At 39.5% G+C, this 15,731-nt stretch overlaps 1 protein-coding gene across 1 annotated transcript in view; it reads right to left on the bottom strand.

Moving 5' to 3' along the window:
• The window catches only part of ITGA6 (integrin subunit alpha 6), a 54,871-nt gene extending 43,578 nt beyond the window's left edge, over positions 1-11,293 (bottom strand). The window contains exons 1-2 of the mRNA XM_057423886.1: positions 11,173-11,293; positions 9,920-10,113 (exon numbers count right to left, since the gene is read on the bottom strand). The gene's annotated coding sequence lies outside the window, so the exon portion shown is untranslated. The remainder of the gene's footprint in view (positions 1-9,919; positions 10,114-11,172) is intronic.
• Between the last annotated feature and the right edge of the window lie 4,438 nt (positions 11,294-15,731).

The raw sequence follows: 15,731 nt of genomic DNA, 5'->3' as shown, positions 1-15,731 counted from the left end.
CCCGAGGGGGAAAAGGCAGAGATCCCCCCCAGGGGGCACGATGAGAGCTGGCAACTGTCTGGGTACCGATAGTGGGTACTGTCTGGGTGATACGGGTGGCGTGACCCCGCGGCGTTCAGTCTGTGGTACTCCAAACAACACAGCCGTGAGAAAAAGAAGAAGAAAAACCCCACACCAGTGCATATGTATCTCTGTTCTACAGACTTTTCAATACAGCACAAGAGGGCAGAAGTCTCAAGACCACATGAGCCTCCTCCAGCATTTTCCATCTCTGAACACATCTGAGAATTCCTTACCCCTACCTTCTAATGGTTTGAAAACAACATGTGGGTTTGGAGCCCAGATCTTTTTATCTCATGCCTATTGCACCCATAACTCCAGAGGGGTATTTGCTAGCATACCTTAGTGCACTTCATCCACCCAAGAGGGAGGTTTTGGGCTATTTTTAACAGAATCTTGGTTTAGTGCTTTGGTTTGGGGAAGAAGATTCAAGCCTTTAAAACCTCACAAGTGCCAAGAAACATGACATTATCCTTGTTCTTTTCTATTGATATCCAGAACATGAAGAGAGAAACTTTTTTTCTCACTCAGGAGATTCCAGAGAAAGTGAGAAAAGAGCAATTGAGACAGAGCACTCAAATATGTTGGTACTCCAAATAACTCCTTCTGGAACAATACTCTGCTCCCATGGAGTTAATCCAGGCTACTTTTTCCTGAGTAATTATTCTAGGATAACTCCGTGTATAGACAAGTCATTGGCTCAAGTCCAAACACAACACCCTTGATCAAAAGGGAGGAGAAAACGCACCAGAAATGTGCGTCTAATGTGGAAACAAAACATTTTGTTAAATTAGGCTCCCAGATACTTACTGCTAATAGAGTTCTTCCCCGCTTGCTCTTCATGCCCAACTCATTCAAAGTCTTAATCCAGTGTTCAGTCACTTCAGTCATTGTCACAGCAGAAAATCCTACTGGCATAAACACCATACTCTGGTTTCGCTAAAGGACCCATAAGAGGGAAGAGTCCCAGACTAATTACCAACAGGCATACTACAAGCCATGTATTTCACAGTAATTAGTAAAGATTTGAAAACAGGTCTTTGAAAATAGCATTGAGGTTTGTACTAAAAAATCTTAGCAGTTTGCCCTTCAGGACCATTGAAACTTGCGTTCTCGTAATACTCTTACAGTAACTATAGTTACTTTTTAAGTAATGCTTGTACTCAATAGCTTGTGTAAGGAGTCACAGAAATACTTTCATTCACAGCCATCTGAATGATACTGGCATGTTAGGTTCATCCGACTTCTCCCTCTCCCTCCCTCTAATCTGTGCTGCCTGGGCATGTTGTACCTGTTTATTGTTACCCACAGAGGTTGCTGAGGGGAGACAAGAGTTTTCTCATCTCCAGATGCAGTAACAAGCATTCCAAGACATAGTGATATTAAAACCTGTCCCAGGTGACCACAGCAGGAACAACAAAAATAGACCGTATACAGGGTAGAGCAGAACTGCACACAAACAGCTCAGAGTTACCTTGGATGGTCTCTCATCATTTTGTACTATTTCCATTTGCTCTAGATGAAGAGAGGAAAAAAAAGTTTAAAAAGTAAAAATAAAAAAAAAAGTCAGTTTCCTTCCTTTGCTCTTCCTCCAAAACAAACATGCTGTGGGTTATCTACAACTAACATGTACTTTGGGAATTCCTCTTTTGTACTACCCCTATATAAAGGGGGACCAAGATTAAGTATGATGACCAATTAAACATGAGCGCTCTGCTATGTATAACAACAGGGCAATTCCAAGTAAGGCGATGGCCAGATCAAAGCTGCCTCTCTTTTTTGGAACAAAGGCTCTGCTATTGCCGAGTTTTCAAGCTGTCTGCTTATTAATGGTGTGTTGATGCTCAGCCAAAGGGCTACAAGGTGTTTGCCTGCCGTGTCTACATCTCGAGCAAGCCTTTCTGCCAGCAGTACTTTCCTCCTCCGTACAACTGTGTAGTTCTTCACAAAGGAAAAGAAAATAAATTCTGGAAAAAAGAAGAGGTGGGAGGGGAAAGCCAGAGCTTGGCAAGACATTTTAGGCTTTCCCTAGAAGGCAGGCAAGGCACAATGCTTTATGTTTCTGAACTCTTATCATTTATATGAACAAAACATACTATGCAAAGAAATACACAACTTGTGGATGCTTGGCTGTGCAGCTCTAATGCAGCACATCAAATGGTCCAAAAAAGCCAAAATATGTAAACATCCCCTTCCCATTTCATTAAAAAAAAAAAAAAAAAGGCTTGATGTTATAATTGATGTAATTCCAGATGAAAGAATAATACAGGCCAAAACCGTTTGGTTCACTGTGCAAATTCTAAAGCTATAGAGGTGTTTCAGTTCAGAAACATAAACTAGTTTTAAAGTGTTAGTCACCTGGATCAACCTTCCAGATTGTTCCTCCTCAACACAATACACATACCATTTTTAGAACTGCATGTTCTCCAAATTATTTACATTTATTGAATGGATGCATCTCAACAGCTACAATAAACAGCTGAACTTCTATGCACCCAGTGCTATCAGACTATTTTTGCCAATATATCCTCTGAATGTTCCTGGCTCTCTGTTAACGATGATATTAGGAGTAGCAGAACAGCAGCGCAGAAGATAAAGGCTTTTACGGTGGTAAGGGAGACAAACTACACATCACCGTGTAAGGAAAATGTTTTGCTCTGAACAATCTAGAAGCCGGCGTGTTAAAATAGTTATATTTACACACTTGGTATTCTGAATTATACAGAACTGACACTCAGTGTATTTGTGTAACTGAATGGAGAATGTTGCTAATTCTACTATCTTTTCAGAAAGACAACTAAGATGCAGCTCTTACTTGTGGCTATATTTGAATCAGATTAACTGCAGTTCCAGAGGAAGATGTTGCTATCTTAACACTTTCATTTTTCTCTTTGATGTTTAAAACAACTGCAGACATCATTCTGGCATTCTTTACTGGCTCGCAAAGTAAAAATACTTTACCTCTGTTGACAAACTGGTTAGAATTTGACACGATATTCCAGATGTAAAGTCTTTAAATCTGAGCTTTCAACATTCAGTATAACGGCTTTAACTTAATGTTTCTATATAATATATAAAGTATTACACAAATAAAAAATAGGAGTTGAAAGAAATATTTCAATCCGGACTCAGAATTTTGGTGAAGACTACAACCAGTGTTACAGAGCAGCTCTTTGTCTTTTACATAGAGAGAGTATTTTTCCAGCGAAGTTGACAGGTACATTCCTTAAGTACTTTCAGAACGATCAGCCTGAAGGGTTTGGAGAGAAAACATCTTTGTAAACATACTTGGAGGCACTTTATGAGCGTAGCTAGGCAGAGATCAGAGAAATGCTGGTGACAAATGGGAACTAAACACCCATAGTTTGGATTGCTGCAGAAGGAATTAAGGATGTTCCTTCAATATTACTGATTCCTAAGCATAAAATTGCAGTCATCTTTAACATGTGCCTGTATTCCAGTTCTCTAGTTACATACACCACTACGCAAGATTCCTCCTTAGTAAGGGCAGCCTCGGCTTAAACATCATTATACACATCACATGTGCCTTTGCAGCCCCATTTTGTGGCGCTCTCAGCCAGACATATACATCTTCAAATCTCTTATATCACCATGGGTGAAACTTGTAGCACTGACAGCATCCCAGACCCATCTATACCATGCATAGTCCTTGATCTGCAACACTATCCTGCACATGAAACCTTGCTTGTCTTGTACCATTGTTCACCAGGGCAGAGACATAACCCAACACCCCATGCAAACTTCTGTGCAATTTGAGCCAACTCTCCCTCAATGTCTATCGATACGTGCATCTTTCACACAATTTGCACCAAAGCAGCCAACCATTGCTCATAGACTAACAGAAGAGATTAAAAAAGCAAGCAAGGTATTTCTTGGGGGTGCTGGCAGAGAGCAGGACAGGAAGAGAGGAGGTTTACAAGCAAGATATTCACAAGATCTCCATAGAAATTCTCTCCAGGAACTGAAGAAGCAAAGTGAACCTTCATGGGATAACATTTTAACTCCATCAAGAGCCAAAAACAGTCACTAACCAAGACAAAACACTTTTGTTCTCCTGGCTCACACAGCCTGACTAAAGAGTGTTTGGCCATTGCCCAAAACACAACTCCACACAACCTTGATAGCACTTACCTCCAAGCATTGTACCAGGTGCTGAACACACAGGACCTAGCCCTGGGACACAGACCGCAAAGCACAAGACCAGGAATTACAGTCACTTGAGGAATGTGGTCACTACCTAGCTTTACCCTAACAGCACAGCATGGAATGGGAGAGACCCCCAACTCCCCTTGAAGCAGATTAGTGGAAGCAGCTGCTTGGTCATTACCAGACTTGTTACACCTGCCCCCCCATCAGATCCTGGATCAGACCCAGCTGTTTTGCTTCCATGTAGGAGGTAAAGCCCAGTCACTCTGCACAGGAGTGTCCAGTGACTGAGAAGAACCACGCGGAGAAACTGGACTTCTGTGTTTGATTTTTAATAGATTTAAGTTTTTCAGTAGTTACTGCCTGTGACAATTTTGCAGTTTTGGTACTACAGCCACCTCATTTACATGTCAACTAAACCATGTCTGCCACTGATTCAACAGGACCTGTGTTCAAGACATGTTTAAACATGGCTTTCAGGCCATTCCAGGCAGAGCTAGCAGAGGCTGCTTCTATGGTTAAGTTCTAAAGTTAGCAGCCTCAGAAAGATTCTTCCTCTGTGTTCTTCACTTTTAGTTTGCTAATAGAAGGCTTCTTAAAATAAAAATAATCCAACAAAGGTATTCACTTTTTTCTTTAGATTAACACAAGAACAAATTGGACGAGGTAGAACTGAGCACAGTCTTCTTTTTACTTCATTTGGATCACCAGTTAAAAATAGCTATTTTCTGGACAATATATCGTTTTAATTAATCTTAGTCTTATAAATCAATCCATAATGAACAAATCCAGTCCTTTGTTATAGTAAGTCTCACTTGCTGATGTGCTCACTAACAATGCTGAAAATATATAATTATGCAAAGGCTGTAAAAAAAGAATCCTAAATAAAGTCTGTAAAAGCCCAGTCCACCCAGGATCTGAATGAAAACCAGGTTGTTCTCTGTCCTTGCTCTGCCTGGATGTGAATAGCTGTTAGGTGAAGACTGAGGACACACTATAGTTCTCATAAATTCCCTGCTGAGCAGTGCAACCTTTAGTTTCTGGAGCTCCATAAGTTATTAGATAGAAACAAAGGATTCTTCTGCCTTCATGCCAATCTACTTGTACTGTTGTTTTACATGCAAAAACTGTCAGATACTTTCTTATTATTCCCACAAATTACAAAAATCAACAAATTAAGAAAACCTGTTATCCAAAGATTTTTGTAATACCACTTCTTTAGCCAACCACTATTCATTTCCATCCAAAGGAAAAAGACTGAGGATTGCTGACATATGCACTATTTTCCAATTAACTGCTTCTGTTTAATTATTAAACAACTACATTAAGTTCAACAGGAAGATTTTTTTTTTCCAATTCCAGACTAAACCTGCTCACGCATGAGTTAATCAAGAACAATTTCATGTTTAAACAAGCACTACAGAGGTATTCATACAAAAGAAGATACATTAGTTCTCTGCAAGTCCAGTTTTATTCAATGAAAAGATTCATTGCGTGATGCTACCATGACCGGGCAGGCTTAGTGGATGAATTGCAAATCTAATCAGTTTGGCAAAGGGCTTTGTGGAAGCTGCTGTGGTGGCTTTGCTGACTTCAAGATATTTGTTCTTTAGTTCATTTGTTGCAAACAACTAAAATCAGGGGCAAGGAAGGAAAGGCCATTCATTAACTATGAAAGTGCAAATTTTTGTATGGTACTGGAAACGTTTCAAATGTAGTTTTAAATTTTCTATTCACCATGTATTCATTTTTCTCACTATTTTTTCCCCATATTTCTATACATCTAAATTTCAAGTGCCCTTCCTAGAAAAGGCAAAATAACTTGGGCCTTGTAGGCAATCAGGATTTAAGGCGCTGAATTTTAAATAATTATTCCAATAACATAATCAATTGGTAAAAGATTTATGGCACAAACAAATTTCCACATGCTGTAACTACTCTAATGTTTCTTTCCAGACCATCATTTACTTGGTCATTCTCTTTAGCTTAATTCTGTCAGGAGAAATTGCCTAAGAGTTCTAAAAATCAGGTTTTGATCTTTCCTATAGTATTCACATTTAAACAAGCCCAGCCTTATTTTATGCGATAAAAGGAACTATTCTAAAACATACATTCTAACAATTACATGTATTTTCTTCAGCTGCAACCAACAGCTCTTGTATGTGTGTGCTGGAGTTCTCTGCCGTGTTTATTTACATGTATCTCACACCAGCAGTCTCAAAGAGAAGACCCAAAACCTATCCAAGCTCATATCTCTACATCTGGGAACATGAACAAGTGAGGAAGGTAAGATGACGCAGCCAGGGAGAGGTGTTCTCAATTTTCATTAGGGCTGTACCTTTCGTACCACTTCTTGCACTGCACACATACACTGCATTTTTCACTTGTGGGTGTGTGTTTTTAGTACATACCAAACAGTATGTTTTCCAGCACACAAGCAAGTGAACTTCCGTGAATTTCTGACCACACTGAGTAACACGCACGCATCAGTTGCTATTACTCAACTTTTCCTAAAGTCAGTCAGGATCTCCAAGGCTCAAGGTCCACTTTTAAGCAATTCAGCAACCTAAGTGGCAGTTAAATCAAGGCATGTTTATTTGCTCCTTGAGTGCCAATAAAGGTATGTTGATCCATTTTACTGTGGATCTGTTCTTAACATTAATCAAATAAAATGCAGTCGTTCTACAATAACACTGTGTTTTCCATGCAGAACACAGAGGACTATCTCAAGGCATTTTCATTCTTCCCCTGTGAGGTATGGCAGTGTTATAATCTCCATTTCCAAGCAGAAAAGATTGATGGTCTACTTCAGGGCAAAAGAGTGCCCCAGTATCACAGAGGAAAGCTGCAGCAGAACCAGCCAGATCTGGTTTTCTCCCTCCTCCTCCGCCTTGTTATAAAAGCCCCATCTAAATCTGAAAATTCACAAGTTGGGTTCTGCACAGCTATCAGCTGCTGAGCTGGGACACCAGAACATACGCATATTTGGCTGACAGTTCCCATGCTGTAAGTAACACGCTATGTTAGTAAAAAACATGCTTCATTGTTGGTAAGCGCTAATGTCCCTCATGATGCTTCCCGACTCTCCATCTCTGGGAATTTTTGCAGTACAGTGTGGGTTGCAGCTGTACTTATCAGAGAATAAGTGTTCAGTGTCAAAAAATTCCTGCTGTTCCACCTCATCACTTGATTTTCACATAAGCTTTAAAGACTCCAGGAGTTCTTTCTATTCCACTCCAACCTTTAACATGCCAGTTTTCAAGCCCTTTACTGTCACCCCTGGAGCCCGCTGCCCATTGTTAGGAGAAGGAACTGATCTTGCCTGTTATTTGTGGGAATACAACTACCAGATCCACCAGGTGTGCCACAGCTACAAAAGAAATCTCAGCAGATGAGTGTTCCGCAGACAATAAACAACAGTCAACAGATGTTACAAGCACTTGCTGACCAACTGCACATGGCAGTGGGATCAGGTCATGGTACAAGCCTGTGTCTGTCAGCAGCGACTGCAAGCCCTTTGGATCCTGTGTTCCTGAGGCTGCACGCCAAGTTTATTTCAACCTCTGGATGCCAAAATGACAGCTGCTTTGAGAAGGAAAAATTGGGGTATCAATCTTAGGGGGAAAGTTTACATCACTCAACAATCTGTTTCATGTCAGAAAAAGAAGCTATGCATAACCATTAACCATGTTCTGATTCAGAAGCACAACTTTGGATAAAGCACAGGAATTAATATTTAAGTCAATTAAGAAGGCTTCCATAGACGTGTAGGTAACAGACTGGCCCTATCTAGAAGGCAAAATGTTGTGGTGAAGTAGGAACATAAAAATATTCTATTGTAGATAATAAAATTGGAAGTACATTTGAAATGATAGTCTTATAGCATCATGTAGTCTTAATAGCAAATTGCCACACTGCTTAGCAGCAGTTCTACTTGATAAATTTGTTATACATATTTAGTATTGCTGGGTGCATAGCCTTATTCCACTTTTGGTTTTGTTGTCATTTACTTCATCTTGAACAGCAGCTTTTTGCTGAAGTTTGAAAGGCAATGCTGCATAGTTTCAGTGTATTTATTGTGTTATTTGCAATTCTTGCTTCATGTACATAAGCATAAGGTGATCTGCTACTTTCAACTACAGTGTCCTGCTCCCTATCTACATGTAGTCTGTCGCGATTTGAGGTACAAAGGAGGAAAGAAAGCCGCATGCCACAGTCCACTGGGAGAGTTATTTTAACACACACTTGATTTGTAAAGTAGCCGACTTCTTCATCTTTTGCAGATAACATCACACAATGTATTGAAAGAAGTCAGGTACCTAAAACCAGTCCAACCGTGGCAATAAATATATCTATCTACAGATGCTACGGTGAGCCCTAATTCCTGTCCCTCAATCTAGGTCATGAAGATATGTTAAGTATCTCCCCACAACAGCAGACCTGCTCTCTGTGAATCCCTCAGAAGCTTTCTCTTGCTTTGCTGGCTACAGGTGTCTTTTCCCAAGGTGCACGGAAACTCACTGTCAGCTGAATGTTGCTGGTGTACCCCAGCCAGCATGGGACTGTGATCTGCAGAGGAACAGCAGCTCTGACAAGGCTGCCACAGTTCTTGTCACATTTCCTAATATTTTTCTTTATCCAACACTTCCTCATCCTTCCTGGAACGCCCGAATGATTTTTATTCCTGCAGAATGTACACACCTTGGCCTTGCATAGACTCACATGGTAATGCTCACAACAGGGCACTTGCAAGGGCGATACTTTCAAGCACTATAAAAGCCAGAAGTCCAAACATTGTGACTCAGAGCTCCAAAATGTAACCAGACTGGGCTATGTCAGTGGCTTTATGGAACAGTTGCTGGAGAGCTGTTTGCTGTCATATCATCATAATAATATAGTGATATAATAACAGCAAGGCAATGGAGCAGAAACACCTGAAGACTGGGAGCATTATTTTGTCAGACCAGCATAAACTGAGAGTTGCATCAACAGGACATAAAACTGAATGGGAACACATTCAAAAGAAATAACATCTATAGTAAGACTCTCCTGCGGAACAAGCACAACACTCCTTTGAATTTGATTTCTTCCTAATAATTTTTAATAGCAATAGAAGAAGTTTTTGCAAAGACGCTTTGGAAGGGGAGAACAAACACAAAATTCAAACCAACCAATTCAGTCTAACAAACAGCCTCCCGGACAAAATACTTTAAGATAACCATACGCGTAAACTTTTACTTTAAAGGCACCCTGAGTCAGGAAAAAAAAATAAAAATAAAAACATCCAAGTATCAAACCTCTTTATTATTCTGGCATCACAAAACTCAAGACTTTCAGTTCTCAGTTCAGGGAATGTCTTACTCTGGTTAGCATGAGGTTAATACTTAGATCTTTATTTCCTTTTTCATTATTATCAGTAAGTCAACAGCAGCTTTTAGTATCTTGCAAGACAAGTTTCGACAAAGCTGCAGTATGATTTTTAATGTGATTAGTAAATCAAGACTAGAACATGTGCCCACACACATCCTCCACAATCAATTCACACAAGAAGGAAGATGTTGGCAATCTGTGTTACACCATTCTTTATTTTTATCCCAAAGATCAAGATCCATTGAGAAAGAGGGGGCATGGCCTGTGAAGAAAGTATGAAAAGATTTCTTGATTATCCCTCAAAAGACAGAGACTGCATTACCTTTACCACAAATCACCCTCTGCAGGGATTTTCCCAGTGTGGAGGCATTCAGGAGGTAGCCACAGCTGGGAAGGTCTCATTAATAGCAACACAGCTTCATTGGCAACACAGCACCAGAGGTGCAATGGTAGGAGGCACCACGATGCTTTAGGAATTCACAGGTAGACTCATGGCCTTCTCCAAAATCCTGAAATCTGTGAAGTTCAAAGTTAGAGCTGTGATTCACTGAATGGACAGGACAAATACTCACTTTTCTTAAGAGTCCAATACTGAGGAAAAGTTTCAATAGGAACCTGGAAGAGTTTCAGCCACCGCAACTTCTCTCCTTCTGCAACAATTTATAACTTATAATTTTATTCTTATGAAATAACAGACATACTGACTCAGAAAGAAGTTCAGTTACCTCAATATCCTGCCTAACAGCTGTCAGTAGTAATCACCTGAAAGAGCGCTCCTTCTCTTATTCTTTCCTACTGGTACCCTGCAGGTTACAGAATTGTTTGCCCATGGTTTCAGTCAGACCTCTGTGTTTACTGACAGTTTCTAATTTATATCATTTAATCTATATTCATAATTATGTTGTTGGCCTCTACAGCACCTGTGGAAACAAAATATGCAATGAAATTGTGTGCTATGTGAAAAGGGATTTTCTGCTTCAAACTTGCCTGCCCAATAACTTCACTGTGTGACCATGGCATTATATGATCATAAGTGGATGAACATTCCTGAGTCATCTTATTTATGATTTCATAAACTTCTATCATGCCCCACTCCAATCATCTATTTTCACACAGAAGACTCCTTGTTCAATTCATATCTCAAATAGACTCATTATATGGTTCCTAAACACTTTGGGCATTCTTTGTACTTCCATCATTTCACTATATGCCTTTTGAGACACAATTTTCAGAACACCACACAACATTCAAGATGCAGCAAAGACATACATCAGTAGCATAATTATACTCACTGTTTCACATGGTATTCCATTCCTAATTTTCCAATTCCCATTTTGATTGCTACTAAACACTGAGATGACAGAGAACTTGCCATGACCAAGATCCTGAATGGAACAAATTAATTGAGTCCATCTTTTAGCTCAAGCATATTGCTTTGCACACTAGACCTTAGCCTTCTTAGCCTTGCTATTTTATTTCTCAGTCATTTGTATAGCAAAGCCTTTCATTAGAGCCAGCTTTAGTTTTGACCCACAAATAATTTTATATAGGCAGCATACACTGTCTCCCTAACACATCCCTTCTTAGGTCTTTAAACATGGCAAACAGCAAACACCCCTGTGGGATCTCTCTCTGAAAAATTTGTATTCCTCCCATTTTCTTCCTTTTCTTCAGCCATCTCAATCTACAAAAGGATCTTCTCTTTATTGCACACCAGTTTAAGTTCTCAGGGGCAAAAAGCAGCTTGAAAAATCCAAGGAGGTTGTGACAACTGACTCATCTTTTTATCTACAGGCTTGTTGCCTCCTGAAAGATTTCCAAGAGGCATGTTGTCCTTTTGCAATCTACATGTTTTCCATGTGTCCACTAATACTGTTCTCATTACAATTCCTATCATGTCCCTGGCTTAAAAGTCAGATTAGTTTTTATGATTCTCCCAAGCACCCTATTTCAAACTGTTCTCAAACATGCTCCCCTTTATTCCTCTGGTGCCATGACAATAAATGACAGTCAAAACTTCATTGTGGGGGAGTTCAGCAATTTCTTACATTTACTCCTTCAAATCTCAAGAACAGTAAATCCATATAAATGCTGAATCAACTGATGATGCACTGAGCAAACAGGATGATCACACAGAGAGAGAACCTTTACTTTCATGTTCGTAAGCGTGCGCTATGTGCTGTTGGAACATGTGTAACTGCCAAACCAGAGCCTAAGAACATCAGTCTGCTATCTGTTCCTTATCCCCAGTCTTACCAAGCTGTGACCTCAGGAACTGAAGCAGAGCCATCATGAACCCAGAAGCCATGTCTGCCCTTCAGAAGATTACAAATATCTCTTCCTTCCCTCATGCCCCAAATTTCCAGCTAGGCTTTAAGCCTCCCAAGCATAAATAATGCCAAATGCACCTACCCCTTTGAAGCAGACTGCTGGTAGCAACTGCATCATTGTTACAACTCAATTAGCAGCATCAAACTCCTATTAGAAAGCAGGAATCCATGAAAATGTCTTTCATTTCACTGGGATCCTGCTCATCTTCCAACAATGACATCAGTGAAAAGGAGTCAATTTTCAAGCAACACCAGTTTTCTGAATTCTCCAGTTTCGGTAGCTCAGTTCTACTGCCATCTCATCTCCCGTTTCATGAGGAGAACTTGGGCTACCCCGTGCACTTACTTGGTTTTGTCTTATTTGTGTAGCACCTCAGAAGAACAGTGCTTCTAAAATATTTCATTAAAAGACGTGTCTCTTGTGTTAAAGAAGCTGCATGACTACAGTAAGCCAACACCTAAATATTTGTGTGCCTTGTCTCCACATGCCTTCATTAGAGAGACATAACCTCGGGTGTTATTTGTATGAATGCACATTCAGAGCTATAAAATTCTTGGCAGTTCCATATTATCATACTTATGAACTGTGTAGATGACTGCAGACTCCTGGTTGAGCAATAGCCTTCCAATGGATCAGCCTTTGTCACCGCAACAGAAGGGGGTTCTCAGCACAGATTGTTAATCTCTACATAAGTAGACAGGGCTCTATGCTGCTTCTCAGACTAGGCAGGTATTTCCCATGCACCAGAATGGATGGTACTTAACCACTGAAGTTACACTGTGTTCTTCTCCAGTCAAGATGTTCTCATTCTACTCCATAATATCCAATACAGCATCCTCATAATCCATAACATTTAGAAACTGCATCCAACAGAATGAACCTCTACTTTGAGCACCACAGTTCCACTTCCTGGCAATTTACTGCTTTTCCACACGCTGCATATTTGACCCTTTTAAACTTTATTCAAAAATACATCACGCAGAATGGGAGTTCATTGCTCAGAAGTATAAAAAATAACTTTATTTTTAAATATGTAGCTCAGAAATTTAGCTTTTAACTGTAGAAAAACTATTTTCCCCACAGACTACTAGTGGAAATAAATGTGCGTCTAAACCAAGAAGATGCTTATCCTAAATGGGAATAACAAAAAAGATGAGCTGGGACAGAGGCAACAGAAAGTACTTGTAAAAACTTCTCTGTTTCTGTCACTATTGCCTGAAAATAATTTATTTTCCTGAAAATTGTAGTTTTCTAGAGCTTCAAAAAAAGAAAAAATATCCTTTCTTTCTTTAATGGGAAAATACAACCACCTTGTTTTTCTAAAACCTGTTTCAAGATCTGCATTTGCTGAAGTCAGAAAAGGTATATTTGGAAAGAAACATTGTCAGTGACAGACTATGGTTATACATTGTCTGATCAGCAGCTAAATTTCCCTCCTTGTCTCTCCTCACCTCCTTTCCTTTTCCTCCTCTATAAAGCAGTAACTGGTATGATTCTTGCTGTAGAACTTAATGTCTTGACTACTTTATTTTTTCTACTCATTCATATTATTCAGATTGAATAATGAGGGAACAGTTGGGAAGAGAAGTGAACAATTTAGTGATCAGGGAGGTTGGAACTAGATGCTGTTAAGGTCCTTTCCAAGCCTAACTATTCTATGATTCTATGATTTAAGGCTTACTCTTGAAGAAGCACATATGCTAACTTTATTACATGAGTATTTCCAATAATTGTGAAGGAAGTAATCACTGGAATATAATTAGGCATATGAATAAATACATGGAAAACAGAGGGCCTAATCAGCTGCTAAATATAGGAATTTATTCACTTTCTTATTTAAAACAATTATGTTCCGAATGATATCTGCAGAGCTCCCAGACAAGGCCTGTGGATGCATGACAATGCCTGACTCCTGGACAACACAGCCCAAAATGCAATTTTCAGAAAAACAGTTTGACAAGCTGAATGATGTGGATGCAAATTCAGCTCCTGCCCAGCATCTGTTTTAGCTTTTGAGTGGGACCCATATTAACACAGAAAACATACGGTTGCATCTCCTCTTCCCCCCACCCTGCTTTCCTAAAACACAAGTATCTGGTGGGAAACCGTGCAGAGCAGATGCTCAGAGTCACCACGTGTGGACACTTCAGCCAGCATAACACTGCCACTCTGTTGTCCCCTTTTGTGGTTCTTGTGTAACTGCCACTCTGCAACTGTGGCACACTGTGATGAGGGTGATGAGCAGGAAACCAGGAATTAGGGCTTTAAAGCCTTTTTCAGTCGGGATTTTGGTTTATGCTGCTTTCTTTTGCCCACCCACATATGTATAGTTATCTTTATTTTTTTAATATCCATCATTACTTTTTAGACACAAGTGAAGCTCAGAATGACCTTCTCTGAACAGAGCAGCACACAGAACCTTTGATATTTGAACTATGCAGGCTCTTTTTCCGAGAAGAAGAATGCAGGACCCATATATGCTTATCACCTAAAGCCCCAGTTCTCCACTGCCCAGTTGCACCTTCAGATATTTATGTTTCTGAAAATGTAGTGTAGAAGTTTATTATAGTGACTGTCATTGCAAACATTACAATGAAACTCCCTCAAGTGTTAACCTAGTGATGGCACAGTATTTTAGGATTTAAAAAGCTTCCTATACATATCCATTATGGAACAAATCCTTGATCAGAATTCAATTCATCCTTCTGCCTGTCTAAGTTGATCCTACTTACTTCTGTTGTCTGAGTATTCTTGGTTTGTTGTTTCCTACCTTTTCTATCCTGGATACACAGAAATACTGTGAACACCTTGAATGCTACTGTAAAATAACAACCTTTTCAGAAATGACATCTCATCCTTGCTCTTAGTCTGAGGGGCCATGATTTCACCTGCAGCTGGAACGACAGCTGTAACAAATAAAGAATTCTGCAAGGCAGAAATTAGAACAAAGTTTTCAAGTGTCATAAAGCTGAATTGCAAAGTATAAAGTGGCACACTACTTTGATTGCTATGAGTTAGGGCTATATATGATTTCAGCTTTTATATGAGCAAGAGAAATAAGAAATTAGGTTCTTTGTTTCAGGTTTAGAAGCATTCAGTTGTAATGAACAATTCCTTAAAAGTGATTTTTGAAGTGATAACAGTGTCTTTTTCTAACATATGTTAAAGCTTTATCTTGAAAGACATTGGCTGTGATCAGCCTGCACATGAGCAATTCCTGCAATTTGTTAAGTTTGCATTCGTTTCTATTTCTGCCTTTTAGGCTGTAACTGTCCAAATGTAAAACACTCCTGGGAGTCTTGCAAGTTATTTCTGAAACAAAATGCTTAAAATTATATGGAGTTTTCCCCCAGAGGTTTGGAAGTCAAAAACTGACCCTTAGACTGAAGCTTTCTATTTCCTTGAGTTAGCTTTCCATCAAAAGCATGATTTTGCACCTGGAATCCATCCTTGAATCCACCATGAAAGGTCAACCTGTTACACAATTACTTAAAACTAACTCTAACAACCTCTTAAAAATACAAAATTACTGAAATAATCAGAATGTTAATTCAAACTTATTTTAGCCTGTATGACTCAGATCAATATATGACCATTATTTAGCTATGATAAAAATAACTCTAGTGTTAAGCTATGATAAAATTTTAGTCATACCAAATCAACTTCAGTCTGATGCTTGCATATTTCAATGACAAACTGCGGTGGACATTTACCTACACAAATATGTCTCTCCCCTGCCCACTGCAGGATTGTGCTGGGATATCCAGGTTAGATCAAGAGCAGTGAATGTGTCCATGCAGCAT

The sequence above is a fragment of the Pezoporus wallicus genome, unplaced genomic scaffold (assembly GCF_028554395.1).
Source record: "Pezoporus wallicus isolate ANWC-B61680 ecotype Strahan unplaced genomic scaffold, APGP_CSIRO_Pwel_v1 contig_1181, whole genome shotgun sequence".
In the NCBI taxonomy this organism is placed as follows: Eukaryota; Metazoa; Chordata; class Aves; order Psittaciformes; family Psittacidae; genus Pezoporus; species Pezoporus wallicus.
This window is presented reverse-complemented; position numbering and strand designations above follow the sequence as displayed.